General features: G+C 43.1%; 1 pseudogene; it reads left to right on the top strand.

Moving 5' to 3' along the window:
- The first annotated feature begins 817 nt into the window (after positions 1 to 817).
- On the top strand, positions 818 to 10,828 carry LOC123113118 (wall-associated receptor kinase 5-like; annotated as a pseudogene).
- The last annotated feature ends 14,501 nt before the right edge of the window (positions 10,829 to 25,329 follow it).

Raw genomic sequence — 25,329 nt, 5'->3', positions numbered from 1 at the left:
GAACCAGGGCTCTGGTGGTCATACATGTGGTGAGACAACTGCGAATTTGACTCGGGATGACTACAAGCAATGGTGAAATTCCTTCAAGTTTCAGACAGGCGGTCAAGAAAGGAGCGGTGATGTTGAGTTCAGGTAACTTATGTGTGACACCCAATATGTGAGTTGTTCACTTTCACACGGGTCAGTGATCGGTGTGTGATGGCGTTGGACGGGTACTCTGGAAGTTGGGAGCACAAACAAGAGTAACAAAAAACTTAATTTTGCTCGAGTGTTGACTATGGTCAAGAAAAGAAGGGACTACAAGTTGCAGGTGGAGTCATATGGAGTCTTTGGAGTAGCAGCGGTATTCATGGGATAAACTCAAGTCCAATGTACATGGAAGTTTGACGCATTGACGAATTCAAGATGGTGGAGAATATTCGCCAAGGTGGAGTTTGTTAGAGTTGTGTCGAATATTGTGTACAAGGTAGGTTACAGTTGGACTTGTAGTTGTATTGTGTTTACATAGGATATGGAGTCGTGTCCTAATAGGACACTTGTATCCTAGGTCTCTCTTATATAGCGAGGGTAGACACACGATGTAACCTATGCCAACATAATAGCACAGACGCGCAAGGGGAGCCGGCGGCGTGTGCCGGCGCCCGGGTGGCCGGTGTGCGGTATTGTGACGGTGTCATGGGGAGGAGCGCCCGTAGTCAGGCCCCGGGAATGTAGCCATATCGGTGAACCTCGTTAACAAATCTCGGTGTTGTGCTCGTATGATTGTTTGGTCCTCGGATGATCGGCGGTATGCCTCGGATTTATTCTAACAGCAGCGGCGGTGCTGCTGATGCTGCTACCGCCGCTCTCCGACGGAGCAGCAGCTGCACCGGCGCCGGTGATAGGGATGCCAGGTTGCGAGACCAGGTGCGGCGACATGATCGTACCGTATCCGTTCGGCATGGGCCCGTCTTACTGCTACCTGCCGGGCTTCAACCTCACTTGCGACTGGTTAAGCGACCCACCGCGGCTCCTCCTAGGCAACGGCACGCTCCAGGTCGCCGAAGACATCGGCTACCCCAGCGATGCCACGCTAGCCGTCGTGCACGCCGGCAACATCCAGACCGACGGCAACGGGCTCGGCAGGCTAGGCGGTGGCTTCAGCGATGGTGGGCCGTACGCTCTGCCGCCGGCCGGGAACAAAGCTCGTCCTCGTGGGCTGCAACGTGCGGGCCACGCTGAGGAGCGGCAATCTTACCCTGAGCAGCTGCTCCTCCTTCTGCCACGACGGGCGCACGTCGTACATGAAGTCTGGTAAGAGGAGCATGCTCTGCTCCGGCATGGGCTGCTGCCATGCGCCCATCGTCGTCAACCGCGAGGTGGCCGCCGGAGGAAAGCTCGCCCCCATCACGTCCTACGACGTGGAGATCGAGTCCTTTGGGCGGAACCGCAGCGACGGCCAGCGGTGGCCTGCACGCGTCTTCGTCGCCAAGAAAGGCTGGTTCACGAGCGCCTCTAAACAACTGTCGTCGGACCTGCGAGCCGCCGTGGACATGGAAGTTCCCTTGTGGATCAACTGGGAGGTCATCGACGGCGAAGCCACCGGCGACACGGATCAGCTGCAGAGGTCGAAGGAGTGTCCTAGGGACGCGGCAGGCAGAATCTGCAAGAGCAACCACACGCGCTGCACCAGAGGTGACAGAGGCGGCTACTTGTGCTTCTGCAAGCAAGGTTACCAGGGCAATGCCTACATCACCAACGGATGCCAAGGTTTTTTTTTTTTTGAAGCGGATGCCAAGGTTAATTCGATCCTTCGTTTATTTCCCGCTAGCGTATACTAGTACTTATACTATACTAATAGGATAATCCTACACACACGAACGAATATGGGCATCTCAACGCTAATTAATCTCCACCCTCTGATTTTCATGAGGTGGGCCCCGCCTCACTCCTAATCTTCAATTAAAAACTGCCACCTAATTACATTTCGTTTAATCCGTAACCCCAAGTCTCTGCGTGTAGCATTATCTTATATTTCTCTTGATACGGACGCACCTAATATTAAACATGCCTATATATACATCCGTATTTAGACAAATCTAACTAATTCGGAATGAAGGTACAATACTACATGTTGTTGGTTTAGAAAATGTGTCCATGTCATGCTACATTCCAACCACACGGGCATCTAGCCGGAAACACACACTGATGCATGCACACACACATACACACGTGTGCATAAAAAAGCACGCACACACAAAACCCGTATGCACAAGAGACACATGTATACGAATACACACCAACAAAGAGAAAATATATTGTTCGGCATTGGTGGGTTATCTCAGAAACAAAGAAAAAACTGACTAGGAAATAAGAAAACAAAAACAAATAAGCAAACAACACACAAAAAAAATAAAAAAAAGGTTGATTTAAAAGACAAAATGCATCGCCTGAATAATAGCAAAAGTGAGAAATATACTCCCTCCAAGCCATGTTACTTATCACTCAAATGGATGTATCAAGGATTGAAAAACGCCTAGATACATCCGTATCGGATTTTTGTAGCTAGAACCTGCAACTTTTCTATTGGTTGCAATTGCGTTTACATAGCATTACATCTCGTCCAACTCAACATGAACTCATGTCCAACACGATGCTACCCGGACTTGGTACAAACACCTAGTATACTAGTTTACTAGACTCTCTTTTATTTTGGGGCGAAGTTTGACCATTGATTAAACTAATAATATATAAATTATATGTCATAAAAATTATACCGTACGAAACTTCCTTCACATGCAAATACAACAATATATTTTTTGTAGAATATATTTTGTATGTATTAGTTATATTAATGGTCAGCCCAAAATACGAGGGGGCCAGTAAACCCAGACAAAAGGAGTACTCCTTTAGGGATTCAATCTAACGTGATTAATCTGAGTCGACTAGAATTTACAAATCACAATTCAGTGGCACATGGTGCAGCTCATAAGACCAATTATTATTTTGCCAGTTGTTTGGCTTAATGACATCTGGACAATCAGAGTTTATGTCGTTACATTGTCAATTTATGTTTCGTATATAAATAGTTACATTCATGTTGAACATAATGTCCCCGCAAAAAAATGGAAAACCGCCATAAGAAACACAAGATATAACAATGTAAACAAAAAAATTACACCAATTAGATATTTTTGGTTGTGTTTTACTTTTAAGGTTCCATATCACGTTAAGAAAAAAAATTACATCTGGTTTACATTTTCCTTGCACTCTTTCTTAAAATTTACGTGACATATAAAATTGGATGCACTAAAGTACAAATTGGGAAAATACATCCCACTACCAAGTGCAATAAGTTGCACGTCTTATATACTATCATGTGGCGAGATATACTACACTATAACATTAAATATATCCATATACCGTTTAAATAAAATTCACATCAAGCTACATTTAAAAATTATGAGTGAGTTGATAGTTTCAAGTAGAACTTAAAATAGATTCATATTTATACATATACAAATCACTCGACCAAGTAAGAACGTCCATGCTCAATGCAGGACACTATGATTACCGAAAAAGGCTTTCACCCTGCTTTATAGATAAAGCAAACAGGACACTATGATTGCCTGTAATGAACATGAAGATATGCATATGCTCACTGCTGGACGCACCGACAATATATTTTGCTTGGGGCGGGGGGAGGGGGGGGGGGTTATTCCTTTGTTCCTATAATTTATATACATGTATTTGTTTTCTGATTTTCTGGAGTGTACATTTTCCCTCCAGTTATAATAAAGTTTGGTGCTTGCATGCTTCTTCCCACCGTAATAGTCCTGCTTAAAAATTGTGCATGTGAACAAATACCCAAAAATATGGTACATACTACCTAAAAATTATTAAATGTACTATCCAACTATTTTCATATACCATATACTATTCATACTTACTTTCTGGTAAGTTAAGTACTATCAATATAATTCTAAAGTAAATAAGATTTGCAGGGACATTTGTGTGCTTATTATTATTAAAATACTCAAATAAATGTGAGGTATTTATGTACGTGAATTTAAATTTTGGACATGGGCTTCACACTAATTGGCTTAATATATGTACACTGTGTAGACATCGACGAGTGCAAGCATGCAGAATTCCAAATCAATAGGTGCTATGGTCAATGTACCAACACGGATGGTGCATTTCAGTGTCGGTGTCCACAAGGAACCCATGGTGACCCCTACATGCCGGGTGGTTGCTTTAGTCTCCTAACAGGTAAGCACCTTTTCTTTCTTCCACATTTACCTTTTGAGATGACAACTCAAGTAGTATATTAAAGATCTCCGATCCTTGGTCAACTATAAATGAAATTAGTTATAATATATGTTGCACATGATCAATTGTAAAATTGCATAAGTTGCACATTAGAGACATAAATAATACTCAAATTTAGAAACGAATGTGCCACTACCAAGTAGTCGTTAAATCAACATGCAAAGCTAAAGTAGATTTAATAAAATGTCATCCAACTTTGCCAAGGTAGAGCCTTTGGACTAATAAACCCATATCAATAACTATGATGTGCTTGGCAATGACTTTGTAATCTCCCATCAATCAAATTCACATGTAGTTGGTAAGTATAAAAATATAATTCTAAATGTACCTAAACAGAAGAAAGAAAAAAACTAATCAAGATAAATAAAAAATCTAGCTCTGCTTAACCAAGATAAAACAATCTTAATATGATTGCAAACATATTATGGTAATAAAGTTGTATAATGTTAGTATATGAAACAATGATACATAAATTATACAGCTCGTAAGTGTACGTTTGTAATCTTATTCTTGTTTTGTAAAGAAAAATAATTATAAGGTCAATAAATAATACATATTCTAAAGATATGTAGATTCTTAATGATAAGTTTTTGGAAATATGCAAACTTAAAATTACAGGCTATATAAATAAAACGTTGAGCATGCTGGATGGGTACAAAAATAACTAATTAATAAAACAATAGTACGTATCACTTTAGTTGCAAAATATTTAGATACACAAAGTTATATATATGATATGCATTTGGAAGGATCTAGAATTGTAAACTTATAACCTCATTTTTAGCATAGCATGGAAACCACTCAAAAACAAAATAAGAGAAAATCAAAGCATCTACGATTGTTTGCTAAGCTTAGTGTGCATATAGAATTAAAAAGGATCAATGAAACCACTCAGGATAAACTAAAAAACATTGAGAAGAATAATTCCTAAAAAAATTATGGATTTTGGATTGGACCATCTAAGCTACTGGACTAGAATATACCAATTTTTAGCTGGCCAAGCAATTTCAAATATATTTATCAATTGATCATGACATAATCTATATTGAACATATTTACACTATGATACAGCCGCATCACAAATGTGAGTCATTTAGGATACCGAGACATGTAGTCTCCACAATCCATGGTTAGAATTTTACAGCCAAGTTCTATTGGAATATATGTCGACAAAAAATCAGTAATGCAATACAAAAGTATATATGCACTGGTAAAGAACACACCAATAGTACAAAAAAAAAGAAGACGTCACCACTCATGAAAAGCCAACTTCACCACAATACAAAATTATTTTTTTTAAAAAAATAAAATTTGGCAATTTAAAGATTTTTTTGGGGGGCTTCTGAGCTGGGTTTGGGCAGAAAAGTCGAGCCCGAGCCTGGCTCGGATGCCAGGCTGCCCCATGATCAGGTTTAGGTAAAAAGCCCATAACATTGTTGGTGGAGACCCATCAATAAGTTTTTGTCAATGGTGACTAACGAGTCAGGAGTCCTGTCTGTGCAATGGTACTAGCACTGGCAGGTCATGCATCAGTAATGACACTTGTAAGGCAGTTGATGTAATTGCCACTATTGACAGGTTGCCGTGATCTGTTACCCATCGGTGGTGACTCGTGTCCTAGTTCCATAGTCCATAATTTTACGCCCCCCCCCCCCATGTACAACGTGCTCTGCCTCCGCATTGATATGGACAAATTACCCCAATGTGTTACTATGTTCCATTTGATGTTTGGCCCAGTTGTCAAACTTGTGCTCCAATTTCCCGTTCCCCTTGTCCTTACATCTGATCCCTTGTATAGAAGTTGAAGTATACATCAACTAAAGCATGTTTTTTATCGTTGTAGTGCCGTATTTTTGGAATAAAAATAGTAACTAATATTTGGGAATCAAAAAAGTATGTAGACGTATCACTCAAAATGACCCTAATGAGTATCCATGGTTGATGTGCAAATGAGATCAAAAAAGTGAACACACAAAGCTAGTTCCATTAAGAAATGGAAAACTGGTATACTACTAAGTAGAGAAGGAATTACATGGGAATGTAGGGCATATGTATGTAGTCCTTGTCCTTATAAAGTTTAATGAATTTCACAATATAGATTTTTAGGCACTCGCTATCACCATGTTGGTCCCGGGCAGTCACCTGATTCATGAAATAATTTTCCATGTTGTGTGAATGTTACTAAAATTATCAAGCTTCAGGATGAGACAACTTGCATCCAACAATAAAGAGGGACTATATATATAAAATAGAAGTTCAATCTGCAAACAGTAATCACTGCTGGCCCGTCATGTTGTATATATCTCCGGTTTTCTTTCTCTTCGTTATGCTATTGATCTACATGTGTGCATGCATTATTCTTCCTATAAAATGATTTGTATAGATATACGTGCCCACTACATAAAAGAAAAATATTGATTTGATTTAAGTATAGGATGTATTTTTATTTAATATCTATACCTTTGTTTTCTTCTTGTTTTTGTAGCTAGAGTACATGCATATAGTCTGATTGAGATGCTTGCATGCTACTTATATATGTTAGATCAAATTAATAACTATGGTTAATTAATGTTTACATAGAAATTTAGGGATGAAATTGTGATGTAGAGTGAAGAGAAAATCCCACCTCGGAATTCAATCATGGGCTGAAGCCTTTATTTAATTTGTTTTCTTTCCATATGGGATTAATGCTTTTGTATTAGCCTTCTCCTTCCTTTTTTTCTACTCTGTACAGGTAGAATACTTTTGAAATTTTAAAATACATAGAGTAGGGAAACATATTGTCACTCCTCAAAAACTAATGCGGCAAAGCATATGCACCTGCAGATAGTTGTAGCAGGTTATGTGGCAACGTGAGTGTGCCATACCCATTCGGCATTGGCTCGCACAAGTGCTATCTGCCAGTGTTCAACCTCACCTGTGACACAAGCTACAACCCCGCACGACTGATGCTCGGCACTCTTCAAGTTGTTGACATCTCCCTCCACAACAGCACCGTGTGAGTCATCAACAACAACCGAGTGCATGGCATCTATGGCGGGGTAGCTAGTGTTAATGTTATCGATTTTGGGATTAGCCATGGAGACACTAGGCCCTTCTCGTTATCAATTCGCAATGAGCTTATTGTCATTGGTTGCGGGGTGCAGGCAGGGTTGTCCCGTGCTGGCAATAACCGGGCCATCCTTAGTAGTTGTTCCTCCTTCTGCTCCTCAAACAAGAGTAGAGCCTATGATGCAAGGTCATCTCCCAATATCGATGACAACGGTGAGTACTGCTACGGCAATGGATGCTGCCAGGCCCGGATCACCATGTCTAGGGACGGCATGCCTAGTGAATTCTGAATTGATTGGATGGACTCCAATAGTGTATGGGATGAGGCATTGCCGCATTCATACTCACTCATTGCAGAGGAAGGGTGGTTCAACAAGCATTGGGTCTACTCCCAGCTGTCACGGTCACTGTCAACAAAATATCTCGCTCCTAGGTTGGAGGTTCAAATTGTTCTAGACTGGGAAATATTGCAGTTGCAACCTATTAACTCACATGCGCCAGCCAATGTGAGTTGGCATCACCAGTATGCCGTGTGTCCCAGCATCTGTAGGAGCAAGAATAGCCTCTGCAAACCAAGGATCAGAGGTTATTCATGCCATTGTAGTGACGGTTACGACGGCAACCCTTACACCACGGATGGATGCAAAGGTTAGCATGGAAGCATCTCGCACACATATGCGAGCTTAATTTGCATCATTGCTTATCTCTACTATTATATATTCTAATTTTATACTCCCTCCCTTTTTTCTTGTCTCCTCTAGGCAGTCGCCCCAAACAGTTTAAAGGTGAGCAACACTGCAACAACGTTTCTGCTATATGTACTACGGTCCATGTAGAACAATAACATGTAACTATATTGTGTATACTTTCAGGTACGAGCGCCGTTGTAGGAGCTGTTGTTGCTGCAGCTGGAGTCGTACTTCTGTTTCTGCTTGGGTTGTTGATTCTGAAGAAACTAAAATACGAGAGGGCTAAAATGTTAAAGCGCAAGTTCTTCCAACAAAATCACGGACAATTATTGCAACAGCTTGTATCCCAAAGTGGTGGTATTGCAAAAAGGATGATCATAACCTTGGAAGAGCTAGAGAAGGAAACACATTGTTTTGATAATGATCTCGTCGTTGGAGGTGGGGGACATGGTATTGTTTACAAAGGGATTTTATCGAACCAACATATTGTAGCCATCAAAAAACCCAAAAACATGGTGCGGATGGAGATCAATGAGTTTATCAATGAGGTAGCTATCCTATCACAAATCAACCATAGAAATGTTGTTAAACTATATGGTTGTTGCCTTGAAACTGAAGTCCCAATGTTGGTCTATGAGTTCATATCTAATGGAACCCTTTACGAGCATCTTCATGTAGAAGGACCAAAATCATTGTCTTGGGATAACAGGTTGCGGATAGCCATTGAGGCAGCAAAATCCCTAGCATATCTTCACTCGGCTGCTTCAACCCCTATAATCGATAGGGATGTCAAGAGTGCTAACATATTGTTGGATGATACTCTGACAGCAAAGGTAGCAGATTTTGGAGCTTCAAAGTACATTCTGATGGATATATCTGGGGTTACCACAAGGGCGCAAGGTACGAGAGGATATTGGGATCCTATGTACTTTTACACAGGCCGATTAACTGAGAAAAGTGATGTTTACAGCTTTGGAGTTGTCCTTGTGGAACTGCTAACCAAAAAGAAACCATTTTCATATTTGTCCTCAAATGACGAGAGCCTTGTTGCACATTTTGTTACCTTGTTTGAAGGAGCGGCACTATTCCAGATCTTAGATCCGCAAGTTATGGAGGAAGGTGGCAAAGAGGTCGAAAAAGTTGCTAGTATTGCGGTTGCATGTGTAAAGTTAACTAGAGAGGATCGTCCGACCATGAGGCAAGTGGAGTTAACACTAGAAGGCACACGTGTGTCTAGGGAGGGCACTTCAGATAATGCATCTCCATCCACAGGAGTAAATTGCACAAAACCACCACTTTGAAGGCAAGGTTTGCGAAAACCACTACAATACATTTTTTTTGCAAAAAACACCATGTCTTCAGTAATGTTTTTGCAAAAAATACTGATCGGCGGATATGGCTCGTTTAAGTGCGTTTATGACAGATGGGGTCCGTTTTCTGCCTACGTGGAATAACTGTTTAGGTTTAATGCGAAAAAAACCCTAAACTTTTTTCCCCGCTTCCCAGGCCCATCCCGAGCACGGTCACACACACGTCCAGATCCCGTCGGGATCGGGTCATTGCCTCTCCCAGGCCCGTCGCCGCCGTGGTCTGCATCACACTAGGCTGGAGCGCTGCCGTGGTCAGCATCCCCCTCGGCACCGGTGCGCACCAAGCTCTGCATCCCCTTGGGCACCGACGTGCTCGAGCTCGGCGACGGAGCCGGTGCTCCCTCCCCCCTCCCGACCAGCCACTGACGCTGGAGCTTGCCGACCGCGGCCCGCCGCACCTTCTCAACGTCAGGAACCGCCTCGCCGGACGGCTACGATGGCGGCGGGGCAACACACGGCTACAATGCTGCAGGTTGTCCCTCATGTCGGACGCTCTGCACAAGGTCCCGCCCGCCGCGCCGCCGAGCGGCTGCTCCCTCCCCGCGGCCACCCCGCTCTCCTGCCTCCTCCCGGCGCTTGCGTCGGCAGCATCCGCCGTGCTCGACCCCGCGCTCTTGCCTCCTCTTGGCGCTCCCGTCGGCTGCCTCCACGGTGTTCAATCCCGCGCTCCTGCCTCCTCTCGGCGCTCGTGTCGGCCTTGTCTGCTGTGCTCGACCCAACAACAACGCCAATGGCAGCACCCTTACCGGATCCGGCCCAGCCGCGATGCTCCGCCGCCGTCCTCGATCTGGATCGAGCCGCTTCTCTGCCCCACGACGACGGCCAACGGCGGGGCCCCCAAGGGTGACCAATGCGCACGCGGAGGGAGGGGACGGACGACAACTTCTGGGCCGGTGAACACGCACCGCTCCAGCGTCACCTCCCGCGCGAGCCGGCTGGTGCCCGTGAACCAGCGCTCGTATGGTGCCGACGACGAGCGGCCAAAAGCCGGCGATGGCGTTCTACACCCACGGCCGGCGACGACAGATCGAGAAGCAGGGGCTAATTGCTTTTTCGTTTTTGATTTAGGGGTGTCTATGTAAAATTCTAGGGTCTTTGTAATTTTAGATTAAAATCTACCTGGCACAAAAAGTCATGCCACGTAGGCAAAAAACGGGCCCCACCTGTCATAAACTCACTTAACTGAGCCCTATCCGCCGATCAGTGTCTTTTGCAAAAAGATTACCGAAGACATGGTGTTTTTTGCAAAAAAAAAGTATTGTAGTGGTTTTCGCAAACCTTGCCTTCAAAGTGGTGGTTTTGTGCAATTTACTCCCATCCACAGAAGTTGAAAGCAACACTGGGGGATCGACCAGACGACACAGCATGGAACTTGAGTTCAGATTATCTGCAGAGCACCCTCGATAGTTTTTCATATTTGAAGATGAGTTGAAGATCAGTGATTTCCTTGCATTTAGGTGACTTCGCCAAGATTTGCTCCGGTGACAGATTTAGTTTGTTGTTATTTAACATAGTTAGTGCAAACTAGCTCTTATTCTGGAACACTCACTGAAGAAGAAATAAAGAAAAAAATATGTAGCCTCACTTCTTCTAAGTCGCTTCAATGTTTGTTTATACCATGTTTTGTCCTGGGAAATAATTATCAAAGCCTCTCTCTCTTATGCTTCGAAGACATGTGCCAGTCATCAACTATCGATCCAGGTCAGCAAACTCTCCTCTGATCCAGCAGGCATCAACATCAGTCGTCTGTTTGCTCTGATCGAGGGCGCGTTGGCGGTCCATATTTTGATGTAACATAGAAAGTCAATCGGAATTTCAAACTACTGCTATAAACCCAACAGGGGTTTCCAGTTTGGTCCGGTTAAACAAGGCACGAAAGTCCATACTTACACCGTTACACGTAAAATTGCTTGTAGAAAAGAGGATATAAGCCCCATAAAAACAGAGCACTTCGCTCTACATATCTGAAATTTAAACCATGTAGAGAGGTATCCCGCTCGATCGATCAGTCACCGTCGAACCACATGGTGATAATGTGGCTCTTGAGTTTGCAGTGGACAATGGTACTGCCGGGGGTGGCGACGCCGGGCTGACTCCAAGGACGCGGCGAGGAGCACTGCCGTAGCAGCCTGAGATCATACCGCCGTATCTTTGGCAACTACCGCTGTGTCTTTGGAAACTACCGCAGTGGATACGTGTGCCAGTGCTAGACAGGCAACCATTGTGCAGATGTCTTCTGGCTGAGGTCTCCGGGTGAAAACCTTGGCGGAGCTAGATCGGATGACGGCGTTGTTCTCGATACCACTTCCTTCTTGGAGGCGTCATCTTGGAGGCCTCGACGATGGATTCTGATGATGTGCACGGTTGCTGGCGGATCTTGTGTTTGTGTTGGTGCCGGCGGGTTTCTGTTTTCTTTCTTTTCTTTCTGCACTAGCCCTTTTGCGGTGCTTTCCTCCTTTGAAGGTGTTCTTGTTACTCCTCTTCTGATCAATGAATTTGGCAGTCCTCCTGCCAACATTCAAAAAAAAAACCTACAAGTAGCGATTCACCAAAGGTTTCAAACTCGGGTTGATGTTAGACAACAGTATGAACCCACGTGCTTTCAGTTATTAACTCATCAGCCATGTGCATATGCTTCCTTTAGAAAAATCGGTATAATTTCTTTTTAGAAAGGAGATCTAAAGAATACTCAGAGTGATAAAACATCAGGTTTGTTGAGTACTGCTACATCGGACGGCTCACCAACCTCATCGATTTTTTTATTTTATTTTTTTGCGGGTGAACCTCATCGATGTTTCTCACCAGGAAGTAACCACGTTTTCTTATCCTTTCGAGGATGGTATGGGGAAAAAGTATCCACGTTTTCTATGAGGAAACGACACACGACAGACACGCCCGACATTTCACTGCCCCTAGAGTATCTACAACCGGACTTGCCAAATCCGGCATCCTATATGTCCACGGACGCGCCTGGCCGATTCCACGGACATTGACCGGGCAATGCTCAGATCTCTACAACCATGTACCTGATATCCATACGATATCATATATTCATACTAAAGCAGGCGACATGAAACTAAACTAGGTAAATTATCAAACAGACATAGAAATGCGATAGCAAACGGACATAGACAAGAAATGGACATACAAATGTACATAGTCCACGTAACTGATCACCGAAAGTGCACCACGATACAGCATACAACAGACGGACGAGCTTTAGACTAAGATTACTAATAACGAAAATAAACACGGAGAGAGAATTGAGCTTCACCACTACCTCATAGGCCCTTTGCCCTTTCGGTCTCTGGCGCTGGTGTAGGCGTTCGGGTAAGCGTCAGCGACACGACGTGGGTTGTGAGAGCCATCGATGATGTCGGACAAGGAGGAGTCGATGTAGTACTCCATTCTCCGGACAGCACGGTCCTACTGCCTTTTTAGCTTCGCCGCCTAGAGAAACTCCCGCGTGGACTGCTCCAGCCCTAATCGGAGTGCCTTCGCACTTTTCTGACGGAGCTGGCGGGCGTCCTTCTCCACCATCGTAAGTGAGCAGCACTAGACCCTCGCGAGGAGCCGCTCCATTTCATAGGGCACCGTCGGCATCCCGTGGCAACGGCGGGAGAACTGTGCGATCGCTTCCGCCGGCGCCGTCCTCTCCATTGTCCGCTGCATTTCATGGCGCAGGCGGAGCGGGCACTAACACCCACCACTGCCCTTGAGGAGCAACGGCCAAAGAGTTAGGAGGGCAGCGGCGCCGAGTGGGTGCACCGTGCGGAGCTCTACGCGGTGCGGGACGGGCCTGCTCCGGCATCGGCATTGCGGCAGTATGCGACATGGGATGTAGCAGAGACGGAGCTGCCACTCGTGTCCACCCGCGAGCGTTGTTGCGCGATGTTGAAGCCAGCTCGTCTTCGTTGCCCACCGCATCGCGGAGGAAGGCGTCCCAATTGTCGCCGGATCCGTCGCCTCCACCTCAGCGGAAGCTGGACATCGTGGATGGGGGGGGGAGGTGGGGATCAGATTTCGAAAAGGCAGGAGAAGAGACGAAGAGCGGAGTGAAGCGAAGTAATCTAGGGTTCAAAACCGCGACTTTAGATACGAAGAGCGGAGTGAAGCACTAGTAGAAAATGGGCCTTTAGTCCCGGTTCTTACATGAATCGGGACAGATGGGCCTCCACGTGGCCGCTGCGGAGAGCCCAGGCAGGAGGGCCTTTGGTCCCGTTGGTGGCACTAACCAGGACCAAAAAGCATCCACGCGTCAGCAGCTGGTAGGAGCTGAGGTTTTTTTTGAAAGGGGGTGGTTTAGGAGTTTTGGGGGTTAATTTAGGTTGTTAATTAGCTAGCTAATAGAGAGAAGTGTTCTCTCTTATCTCCGTGCTTGGTTTACCAATGCTACTGCTATGCCTAAACATGGCTTAGATTGAAGTGAAGGCAACATGTGGTACATGTCGAAAGTAATACTAATCCTAACTTGATGAAGTTTGGATTGTACTACTTTAGACATGCACCACATGCATGTTGTCTTCACTTCAATCCAATCCATATTCATTTCACCCATTGATATATAATAACTCTTCATGCTCGCATCATGCATCATCATAATAACAAGTCCTACTAATCATCATCATACAACGTCTACTCGTTATTAATAACAAGTCATACGATCATCATCCTCATAGCCATCGAACCAACCCTACTTAATTGTTCTTAGCACATGATCATCTGTATTAGGTAGCACCTAAATACCCTCTTTAAGGTAAAATAGCATAAAACAATATAGAGGCCGACTCTTCATTATGGAGAATGGAGATCATCCTGTCTCCAATTCTTGCGCTTCGCTTCCTTTTGCTTTCAAGAACCTCCTTACGACTGTCCATACATTTTTTCCATTCTTTGATTGTCATGTCTCCACTTCTTTTAGAAATCCGGTATAGACAGTTGAGATTCGTAGGATGACCTGGCTGTATATTCAAAACATCAAGGCGACCATGCTGATACATCAGATGAGGCACACAATCATTCGAGATTATCTGTTGAAAAACATAGTAATAACTTCGTAGTTAGCAATGATGTACTAGTTTTAGAAGTATGCAAAAGATGCACGGATATCGTAATAGTAAAAAATCTTACCAGGGTGTCTCCATGGTGTTGATACGTCTCCAACGTATCTATAATTTATGAAGCATTCATGCTATTTTATTATCTGTTTTGAATGATTACGGGCTTTATTATACACTTTTATATTACTTTTGGGACTAACCTACTAACCGGAGGCCCAGGCCATATTGCTGTTTTCTTGTCATTTTCAGTATTTCGAAGAAAAGGAATATCAAACGGAGTCCAAACGGAATGAAACCTTCGGGAGCGTGATTTTTGGAACGAACATGATCCGGGAGACTTGGAGTACAAGCCAGGGAAGCTTCGAGGAGGCCAGGAGATAGGAGGGCGCGTCCACCCCCCTAGGCGCGCCCCCTGTCTCGTGGGCCCCTCGAGCCTCCCCCGACCGACTTCTTTCACCTATATATTCCCATATACCCTAAAAACATCGAAGAAGAAGATAGATCAGGAGTTCCGCCGACGCAAGCCTCTGTAGCCACCAAAAACCTCTCGGGAACCCGTTTCGGCACCCTGCCGAAGGGGGGGATCCCTCACTGGTTGCCATCTTCATCATCCGGGCGCTATCCATGACGAGGAGGGAGTAGTTCACCCTCGGGGCTGAGGGTATGTACCAGTAGCTATGTGTTTGATCTCTCTCTCTCTCGTGTTCTCTCTATGGCACGAACTTGATGTATCGCGAGCTTTGCTATTATAGTTGGATCTTATGATGTTTCTCCCCCTCTACTCTCTTGTGATGAATTGAGTTTTCCCTTTGAAGTTATCTTATCGGATTGAGTCTTTAAGGATTTGAGAACACTTGATGTATGTCTTGCCGTGCTTATCTGTGGTGACAATCGGATATCACGTGATCCACTTGATGTATGTTTTCGTGATCAACTTGCGGGTTCCGCACATGAACCTATGCATAGGGGTTGGCACACGTTTTTGTCTTGACTCTCCGGTAGAAACTTTGGGGCACTCTTTGAAGTGCTTTGTGTTGGTTGAATAGATAAATCTGAGATTGTGTGATGCATATCGTATAATCATGCCCACTGATACTTGAGGTGACAATGGAGTATCTAGGTGACATTAGGGTTTTGGTTGATTTGTGTCTTAAGGTGTTATTCTAGTATGAACTCTATGATAGATTGAACGGAAAGAATAGCTTCATGTTATTTTAGTACTAACTCTTGAATAGATAGAACAGAAAGGATAACTTTGAGGTGGTTTCGTACCCTAGCATAATCTCTTTGTTTGTTCTCCGCTATTAGTGGCTTTGGAGTGACTCTTTGTTATTTGGTTGCAGGGTTGTTTGAGAGAGACCATCTTCATCCTACGCCTCCTACGGATTGATAAACCTTAGGTCATCCACTTGAGGAAAATTTGCTACTGTCCTACAAACCTCTGCACTTGGAGGCCCAACAACGTCTACAAGAAGAAGGTTGTGTAGTAGACATTAGTAGTTACCGTAGTTCAACACGTGCATTAGTGGCACGTATTGACCATAATATTGAGGAGTTTGATTGTAGATATTGTAATTCTCAAAATCAGTACAAAATGCGATCAGATGATTTTCTCCCGATAAGTTAATTCGGAGCCTTCGGTGTAGTAGATTCTATCTACCATCTTCCGCACATTCTTTGAAGAATGAAAATAAGCTGTCAATGGAAATAAGTTGTCAACTATTTTGAAATAAATAATATAAATTAGCTAATAACTATGTTTGAGAAACTCACATAGCGGTAAAATTGGAGGCGTATCAACAAGGACTCAAATGTCCATATTGTCTTGCTCGATTTTGGGATCACCAAGATCCATGGTGACAAGCATACCCTCATCTAAATCATACATCTTGCAAAGCTTTTCCCAATTTTTGCAATCAAAATGGGTTACACTCTCAGAATTGTACAACTTTACTTCAAAATCCACACCATGATGGTTCTTAGGTGAATTTTCTTTGTTTCCGTACTTTCGTGGTCTACAAAACCCATCCTCTCCAAGACATAGCATCTTGCATAGCATGGGATAAGCTAGTCAAATTGGAAAAGATGAAAACTACACGTTGAAATAGTTGAAGTCGTGCTTATAATTACGAAAAAACACTTGTCGTCGTTGCGTACCGTTTCAACATCGATGGTCTCCTCGAGCTTAATGCTGAAGCGTCGATCTTCGTCCAGCTCAAGGAACCTGTCGCATATACCTCGGTCGTCGTGGCACCAGTCGCACTCCCCCTGGCGGTTTTCGTCGTCCGAGTACGACATTTCCTATGTTCATAATTCAAATATTAAACTTGTGCAATTAAATATATGTACTAAAAAACCTAAATTAGATTATTATTATTCATCACGGGTTGACTATCAGTCTGTCGAGCCTTTTCTTGAAAACTCTCAGCTCACGTGGTGTACATATTCGACCGTCGGTGATGGTAGCTCCTTTCATTCACGAGTTCATTACACCAAATTGTCTAGCACACGGGAATAAAGAAGAAGCTACCTTCACGACAACAGTCGGGATTCTTCGTTCTCTCATATATATATATATATATATATATATATATATATATATATATATATATATATATATATATATATATATATATATATATATATATAGGTGGAGACTCCCCTCACTGATTCCTCTCTGACATTTGCGACCGTCGATGATGGTAGCTCCTCCTTTCGTTCCTGAGTGCATTACACTTAATTGTCTAGCACACGGGAATGAAGGAGAAGCTACCCCCATGACAACAGTAGGGATTCTTTGTCCTCTTATATATGGTGGAGACTCGACAGACTTAAAGTCAACCCGAAATATCGTTTAATTATCTTTCTAAAAAAAGGACATATCGAGTGCCTGAAATTTGCCGGCAAGAAAATATACATGTTTATCTACTTCATATGAGCATTCAAACTCGATGGCCATTTCACTGGTTGAAAATACGAGAAAAAACATTTCAAAATATCTTATAGGACTCCTATTGACATGGAGATTTGGCTAGTCTCACCTCGAGGTCGGAGGGGGGTCGGTGACGGGGACGACGGCCGGGATGATGGAGGGGGCTCCTAGATTTCTGCAAAAACGAAAACCCTATAAGCTATCAACTAATCAAATGCATACGTCTTGCATAGTGCTCTCCAATTTTTGCAAAACCAAATCATAAAATAAAGTAGTATTCAAATTAGCATGCATTCAATTATAAGCAAAATTACATCATTTTCTGCATCCGTACATCATCGAATATTATCACTAATACATCTCGAATACTATCATACATATAGCATCGCTAATCCAGCTAGAACCGCAGCGCCCGACGGGTATCGACGCGGGCGGTGGACACCCAAAGAGAAGGAACCATCACATGCTCATACCTCCAGTGAGGTCCCTGAAGAACTTGTCAGGTATTGTCGAACCTGCCCTCCAACGCAACCATATAGCGACAGACATGCTCGTCCTTCTCGCTGACACGGTGACGTACCACCTCCGCGGTGTCCGAAGCCTCGGCGCCGTCACTGGCCCACGCGATCGCCACCAAACAAGGATCAGGTCAACGACGGACTGGCTCCTCACCAACCTACGCCCCCCCCGGAAGGTAGCACCTCGCAATACCAGCCTGGCGGAGCCCAGTCCCGGACATGGCCCCTCTGATCAAGGCCTCCTCCGCCAAGTCGACGACGAGGATGCGGGATAGGCATCGTCGACGTCGATGCGGGAATAAGAACTAAAAAAATAAACTAGTTTTATTAGTTTTCTTGCTAAGAATAAACTACTTCTATAGTAAAATAGAGTAGTTTTATTAAATCAACTAGTTTAACTTCTAAGCACTTACTATAAATAAAATAAAGTAGCATCTACTAAAAATAAACTACTTCTATAATAAAATAAAGTAGTTTTATTAAATCAACTAGTTCAACTACTAAGCACTTACTATAAATAAAATAAAGTAGTACTTACTAAAAATAAACTACTTCTATAATAAAATAAAGTAGTTTATTAAATCAACTAGTTCAACTATATACTCAGCACTTACTAATAAATTGACAAAAAAAGTTCTATGAACAAAAAAAAATCATACATCAATGCATACATATCCATGGATCATATACATACATCAATGAACAAAAAAATTATACATCAATGCAGCAGGCCGGCCAGGGCGGCGGCGGCGGCGCGCGACAAGCAGAGGGCGGCGATGCGCGGCAGAGGGAGGGCTCACTGGGCGACAGAGGGAGGCAGCGGCGAGGTCGGGGCAAAGGGCGGCGTCGGCGACGGGCGCGGGCGATGGGGTCGGGGTGGCGCGGGACGGCGTCGGAGGCAGGGGCGACGACGGCGACGGGCGCGGGCGACAGGGCAGAGGACGGCGGCGGTGGGCGCGGCGGGAGGATGAGGAACCGAAACGAAAATTTCACAATCGCTATTTATATAGACGAAGCATTGGTCCCGATTGGTGGCACCAACTGAGACTAAAGGGGGCCTTTGGTCCCGGTTGGTGCCACCAACCGGGACTAAAGGGGTCCATTGGTACCCGTTCTTGGCACCAACTGGGACCAAAGTACCCCTTTCGTCCCGGTTGGTGCCACCAACCGGGACCAAAGCTCGTGCTGGCTGTGGTCAAAAAGTTTAGTCTCACCTCGCTAGTTGAGAGGGGAGCGCAGTGGTTTATAAGCCCCACTGCCGCACCCCTCTCGAGCTCCTCTCGATTGCAGGCTTTCGGGCCTAATTGTCACTGCTATGCATGTTGGGCCTATTGAGCCTTCTACGAGCCTGAATCCTGGCCCATGGTAGGGTTTCTAGTCGTATTCAGGCCGTAGTGGCCCAATATGTGGCATTTTTTTATTTTTCCCAGTTTTTCTCCTGTTCTTTCATTATTTATTTTCTTTTGTTTTTTAGTTTCTTTTGCTTTTAGGTAATAAAAATTATAAACTTTCTGTTAGTGCCATTTGTTTTCCAATTTGAATCGTTTAAATTTGTGTGAATCACTAGTTTTTGATATTTGTGTGAATCACTAGTTTCTGTTAGTGCTATTAAAGTTTCTAATTTTTTTTATATAATTTTAGTTTGAATAATACTACAGGTTTTATAAATGTTTATTTTGTTTTTACTTATTTATTAAAGTTTATTTTGTTTCTACTTACTTATTTTCTTTTCTTTTTTGCTTCTTTTATTTATTTTATGAAAATTCTTTCTTTCTTACTTTATTTATTTTATTTTGTTTCTACCTGTTGTTGCTATTTTTATTTATTTTACTATAGTTTATTTATTTTACATTATTAAAGTTTATTTTGTTTCTACTTATTTATTAAAGTTTTTTCTGTTTCTAGTTATTTATTTTATTTTATTTCTACTTATTTATTTTCTTGTCTTTTTTTGCTTTTTTTATTTATTTTATGAAAATTCTTTTTTGCCTTTTGCTTTTACACAAAAGCCCTCTCCCCTGGCTGGAGTGGTACCGGTTTGTGGCCTGACCCGGCCTGAAAGACAACGCTTTGGTACCGGTGCAGGCCACAATTCGGTACCAGTGGTGGTGGGCCAGGAGCAGGGCCCATTGGTTCCGGTTCGTGCCGCCAACCGGCACCAAAGGAGCCAGACGAACCGGGACCAATGCCCCCACGAGTCCCGGCAGGCCCCTGGCCTTACGAACCGGGACCAATGGGCGCATGGGTACCGGTTCGTGACCGAACCGGGACTAATGGGCTAACCAAGCCCAAACATATGCCCTGTTTTCTACTAGTGTTGGTCGAACATAGGCATATTTGTTTAGAACGCAAAATATGCACAACATTGTGAAACGTAGGTTTTTTAGCACAACATGACATGTTCCTTGTATTTGTATCTTGGCAACTGTGCTTGCAAAGAATCCAGCAAATTCATAAGTGGGTTGTCTGCTTGTTGGGCTTCTCCTATTCGATTAATTTTTCTGGGCATTAGCCAAACCTTGGGCTTGCACAAGTGTTTGACAGAGGTTTCTCTAAAAAAAGGTGTTTGACAAAGAGGGCAAGCAAATTAGGATCTCCTAGTCCACGAAATCACTACTTAAGGGTTACCCCTTGCAAAGTTCACACTCACCTTATTAGGCGCTGACAAATGATGCACTGCATGTGCGCCACTTCTCGCAACCTGAGTGTTTTTCCTTTTTTTTGTAGATTCGTTTATTCAAAATGTTTTATCTCTTGAATCATGCGTCCAAATCCTGAATTGTCTTCACTATTGAATTTTTCGCCTCGAGATCTTTGAAACTAAATACCATGTTAATAGGTTTTGATGAAAAGAAGTGCACAAAAAACCATAAATGAAATATTGAAAACAGAAAAATTGAATAGCTAAAAAACAAAATACAAAAAATTGAAAACCCAAAAAAAAACAATTCGCGCAAAACAAAGTAAACAAAAAAAATGAAAAAAAAACAGAGCCCAAACCGCAGACTGTGATTTTTCCTTTTTTTTGGAGAAGCACAGTTGTTCTTATTATGAAACGAAAATTGTGCTTCCACGTGAAACAAATCTTTGCTTTCCATGGAAGAATAATGTTTTATTTTAAAGAGAAGCACAATTTTTTTATTTGAAAACTACTTCTCATGGAAGCAAATCAGTGCCTCCCGGGGAAGCATATTTTTTGTTCTCGAGAAGCACATTTATCTTCCACGAGAAGCAAATATTTTCTTCTTGTGAAAGCATAAATTATTTTCAGCACACTTATGCTTTTCGCTGAAGCAAATATGTGCTTCTCGTGGAAGGACATTTTTTGCGCGTAATTTTTTTCTGCAATTTTATTTTGCCAAAAACCTAGGGGAAGAACAGGCAAAAATGAAAAAGAAAAACAACTCGAGAAAATAGATCTAAAACCGGAAACGTATACAAAATAAATAAAAATGAAATCCAGAGGAATCACCCAACCCGCGACATGTGATGTCGGTTGGATGCACCATTTGGGATGCTTCTAAGGCACCAAAATGACCACTGGACCCCGCAAGGGATAACCTTCTGTTAGTTGCTCTCCCTAGTCCAGTCACAGGGCACTGGACATGGAGTAAATACCTGCCAACGATGTGTAGAGTGAAAAACATGACGGGCCAATTAATAGTTACAATTGGTATTGAACAGATTTAATGTTTTTATTTAGTTTTGAATTTTAAACAGGTAAATTATTAAAAGTGTTCAAAATTTTAAAATAGTCAGATTTATTAAAATATTGTGTAATTATAAATGTTCATGATTTTTAAATTACGAATTTGAAAAGTATTCAAAATTTTAAAAACATTTATGAACTAAAACAATTCCCAAATAAAAAATTCCTGAATTGGAAAAACATTCATTAATTCAAAAAATGTGTATGAATTGTAAAAAGATCCTGAATATCAGAAAATGTCCTGTATTTTGAAAAATGTTTGTGAATTTGAAAATGTTCCTAGATTTCAAATTATAATTCGAGAATTCAAAAAGTATTTCCACATTTCAAAAAAGGTTCCGAATTGAAATGCCTCGCAAAATCTTTAAAAAAGTTACAAATTCAGAAATGGAAAAAAACAAATGACAATCCAGAAAAAGGTGAAAGCTGGCTAAAAGAGACGTAGAAAAAAAAGGTCTAGGAATGGTTCGCAAGAAAATACACAAAAGAACACCCGAGTGGAATGGCCATTAACGCGTGGGGGTATGGGTTTGGTCGTTACCCAGCAACGCACACACGGAATAGGATTCCGAAGCAAAGATTAAATCTCATATGTACAGAAAAGATTAAATGTCATATGTACGGGCCGATCCAAAAAGAGCAGCTGGTTTTCCTTTTCATTCTGTTTTCCTAGTTTGTATGAGGTTCCCACTTATTTTATTTTATTTTCATTTTTCTCTTTAGTTTTCCTGTCACTTTTGTCTTTATTTTCTCCTTTTTTTTGGGAAATTATAACAAGTACATGTCTGCTAGTTAGTCCTACAGCAATATGGCCAATCTAACAGAATTGTTTCTTTACGGATTGGGTTGATACTATCAATAGTTCGATGCGGTTTGGAGTGGAGAATTTGTTTATGGAATGAATTAGTGTGTAGGTTAGAACTTGGGTCGCGCTAACTGTCACACGTGTGGCAGGAAGGGAGACGCACCACACGGATGAGACTTGCCTTCTCCCCTCCTGTGTGCCCATCGGTGCTCCCGCATACGTGGCTTGATTTGATTGGAACAAAATAAGGCCCGACCCCACCCCCTTAAAATCAGGGGGGGAGATGATTAGATTAGAAAGAAAAAGGAAAAAAAGACAGCCGTTGGATGAGGTGGGAGCACGGATGGGAGCATGAAAAGGGAGCAGGCAAGCCTGATCCGCACCACACGTCTCTAATGTAAACAGATTGCCACGTCATCGCATGCATGCATGCATGAAATTTTTTGGATTTTCAGTTTTTAAAATGTTTTATTTCTTAAACGAAAAATCCGATTGAAAACCCGTTTTCACCATTAAATCCCTCGCGATGAGATCTTCGAAACTAGATCCCATGTTGATATGTTTTGATGAAAAAAAATTTGGATTAAAAGTTGCCATGTCTATTGCATATGAATTGCCATGATGTTTACACTGAAGTTGCCATGATATGTTCCAGCTATTTTCTTCTACATTTAAAAGTAAATTTGGACATTTATAAAACGGGGAATTAAGAAACTAGACTTGCCATGAACCATAAACTAAAATTGCCATGATACATGCACGTAAAATTGCCATGATTCATACAAAAAATAATTTTCATGGTCAAAGTACTGGAATTGCCATCATCAAAATACTAAAATTACCATGATCTACAAACTAAAATTGCCACATGGCAACTTTAGTTTAAGCCCTATAGCAACTGCAGTGTAAACATCGTGGCAACTTCTGGCAAAAAAAAATCGTCGAAACATATCAACATGGGTCTAGTTTTGAAGATCTCGTCGAGACGGATTTAATGGTGAAAACGGATTTTTAGTTCACTTTTTTATTTAGAAGATACAACATTTTTAAGCCGAAAACCAAAAAAATTTATGCTGATATCATCTATTCATACGTGGCAAAATGAGTGGTGATGGAGGCGTGTGGGCGATGTGCAAACGCCCACACGTGTGGGCGTTAACATTTCCGTAGAACTTTTAACAAATTGTATGCCTTTTGGATTTGATTCAGTCTGGATATTGGACCATTCCCCAGCGTCCCAGGCCTTATGTTATGGTAGAGTCTGCTGGCTTGGCTCTCTCGGTGGGAGCAAGCCCACCCGGGTTCGAGTCCGGAGGTGACCCGGGTGCTTAGAGAATTTCTTCTATAAAAATATACCTCCAAGGGCTAGTTCTGGATGGTCTCATATTTTTTTATGTTATGGTAGAGTGCACATGATTTCTTGAAAATATCGTTCAACTGATGTTAATTTAACCACTATTACATTTAATAATGGTTGTTCATTAAGAGTACATTCTCAAACAAGTTTGCCACATCAAAAGAGTATGTGTATATGTGGCCGTGCGCATATTAACATTATGATTACTATTGAGATTGAACTTGTTTTGGGAACAAACAAATCATAGCTACTTCCTGAGATGTTGGCTTTTAGTCCAAGTACAACCCGGCAGTATGATTTACCGAGCACAGTAGATATGTTGCCTTGATGATATATAAGGTTATCAAGATGTGGATAGGGAATAAACAACAAGTCAGGGTTTTATCCCAGGACTTAGGATAGTTGTCCAGTAAACTCCCCGTGTTGTGTATAGAAATGTAAAATCATACCGTAGGGAGCAGTAACTAGCTAGCTGGCTATACTTTCGCGTAGTAAGCAAGTTTTGACAATCTTATTACTAATATAGGCTGCTGTAAATATTTTTATTTAATGTTTGAGGGATCCGCGTCCGACATTGCCACACTGAAGTTCCTCCTCCTATGCTTCCAACAGATGTCTGGACTCACCATTAACTTCGATAAGAGCAAAGTGATGGTCCTTGGCTATTCTCTGGAGGAGGCTCAGTCCATTGCTGACCGGCTGAACTGCCGCCTGGGTTCCTTCCCACGACTTACTTGGGGATACCCATTAGCGACCCCCGGCTCATCGTAGCTGACCTCCACTCGACTGTGACTAGGATGCAGCACCGGGTTGAGCCTTGGACGGGGAGTTGGTTGTCAAAAGCGGCGAGTGTAATCCTCATCAACTCTTCGCTTGCTAGCCTACTTTTGTTTCTCATGAGCTTCTATGGCCTTCATGAGACCCTCCATCAGGAGGTCGCCAAATACCAGTCTTGGTTTTTCTGGCCTGGCAAGGGGGACAAGCAGAAGTACCATATGGTGAGCTGGCCAGACATCTGTAAACCCAAAGACCAGGGTAGCCTTAGGATCTTGTCCTCTCGGAGCATGAACATTGCTCTCCTGACCCGCTGGCTTTGGCGTATCGCCAATGGGGAGGGAGGTCTCTAGCTTACCATCATCTGTAATAAGTACCTCAGGGGCCAACCTCTTGCCTTCTGCTAGCGCTCTGGTGGATCCCAGTTTTGGCAGTCGGTGATCCAGCTTCTGCCCGTCCTCCGCATTGGCACGTCCATCTCGGTTGGCTCCGGGTCCTCGACCCTGTTCTGGTTCAATCGTTGGTTAGGGGATTTCCCCCTTGCTGCTCGATTCCCAGAACTATTTGCCATTGCGGTTGATCCTCGGTCTTTGTCGAGACGGCCCTTATTGACTTAGGGCGCCTCGCTTTCTGGCGCCCCTTGCCCCCCCCCCCCCAGAGGTGGCTGCTTGGGACTCCCTCCTCCAGGACATCGCCCTTATGCCGATGGACGTCGAGGATGCCCCGGATTCCCTCTCCTGGCGCCTTGAGCCG

The sequence above is a fragment of the Triticum aestivum genome, chromosome 5B, assembly GCF_018294505.1.
Source record: "Triticum aestivum cultivar Chinese Spring chromosome 5B, IWGSC CS RefSeq v2.1, whole genome shotgun sequence".
NCBI lineage: Eukaryota > Viridiplantae > Streptophyta > Magnoliopsida > Poales > Poaceae > Triticum > Triticum aestivum.
This window is presented reverse-complemented; position numbering and strand designations above follow the sequence as displayed.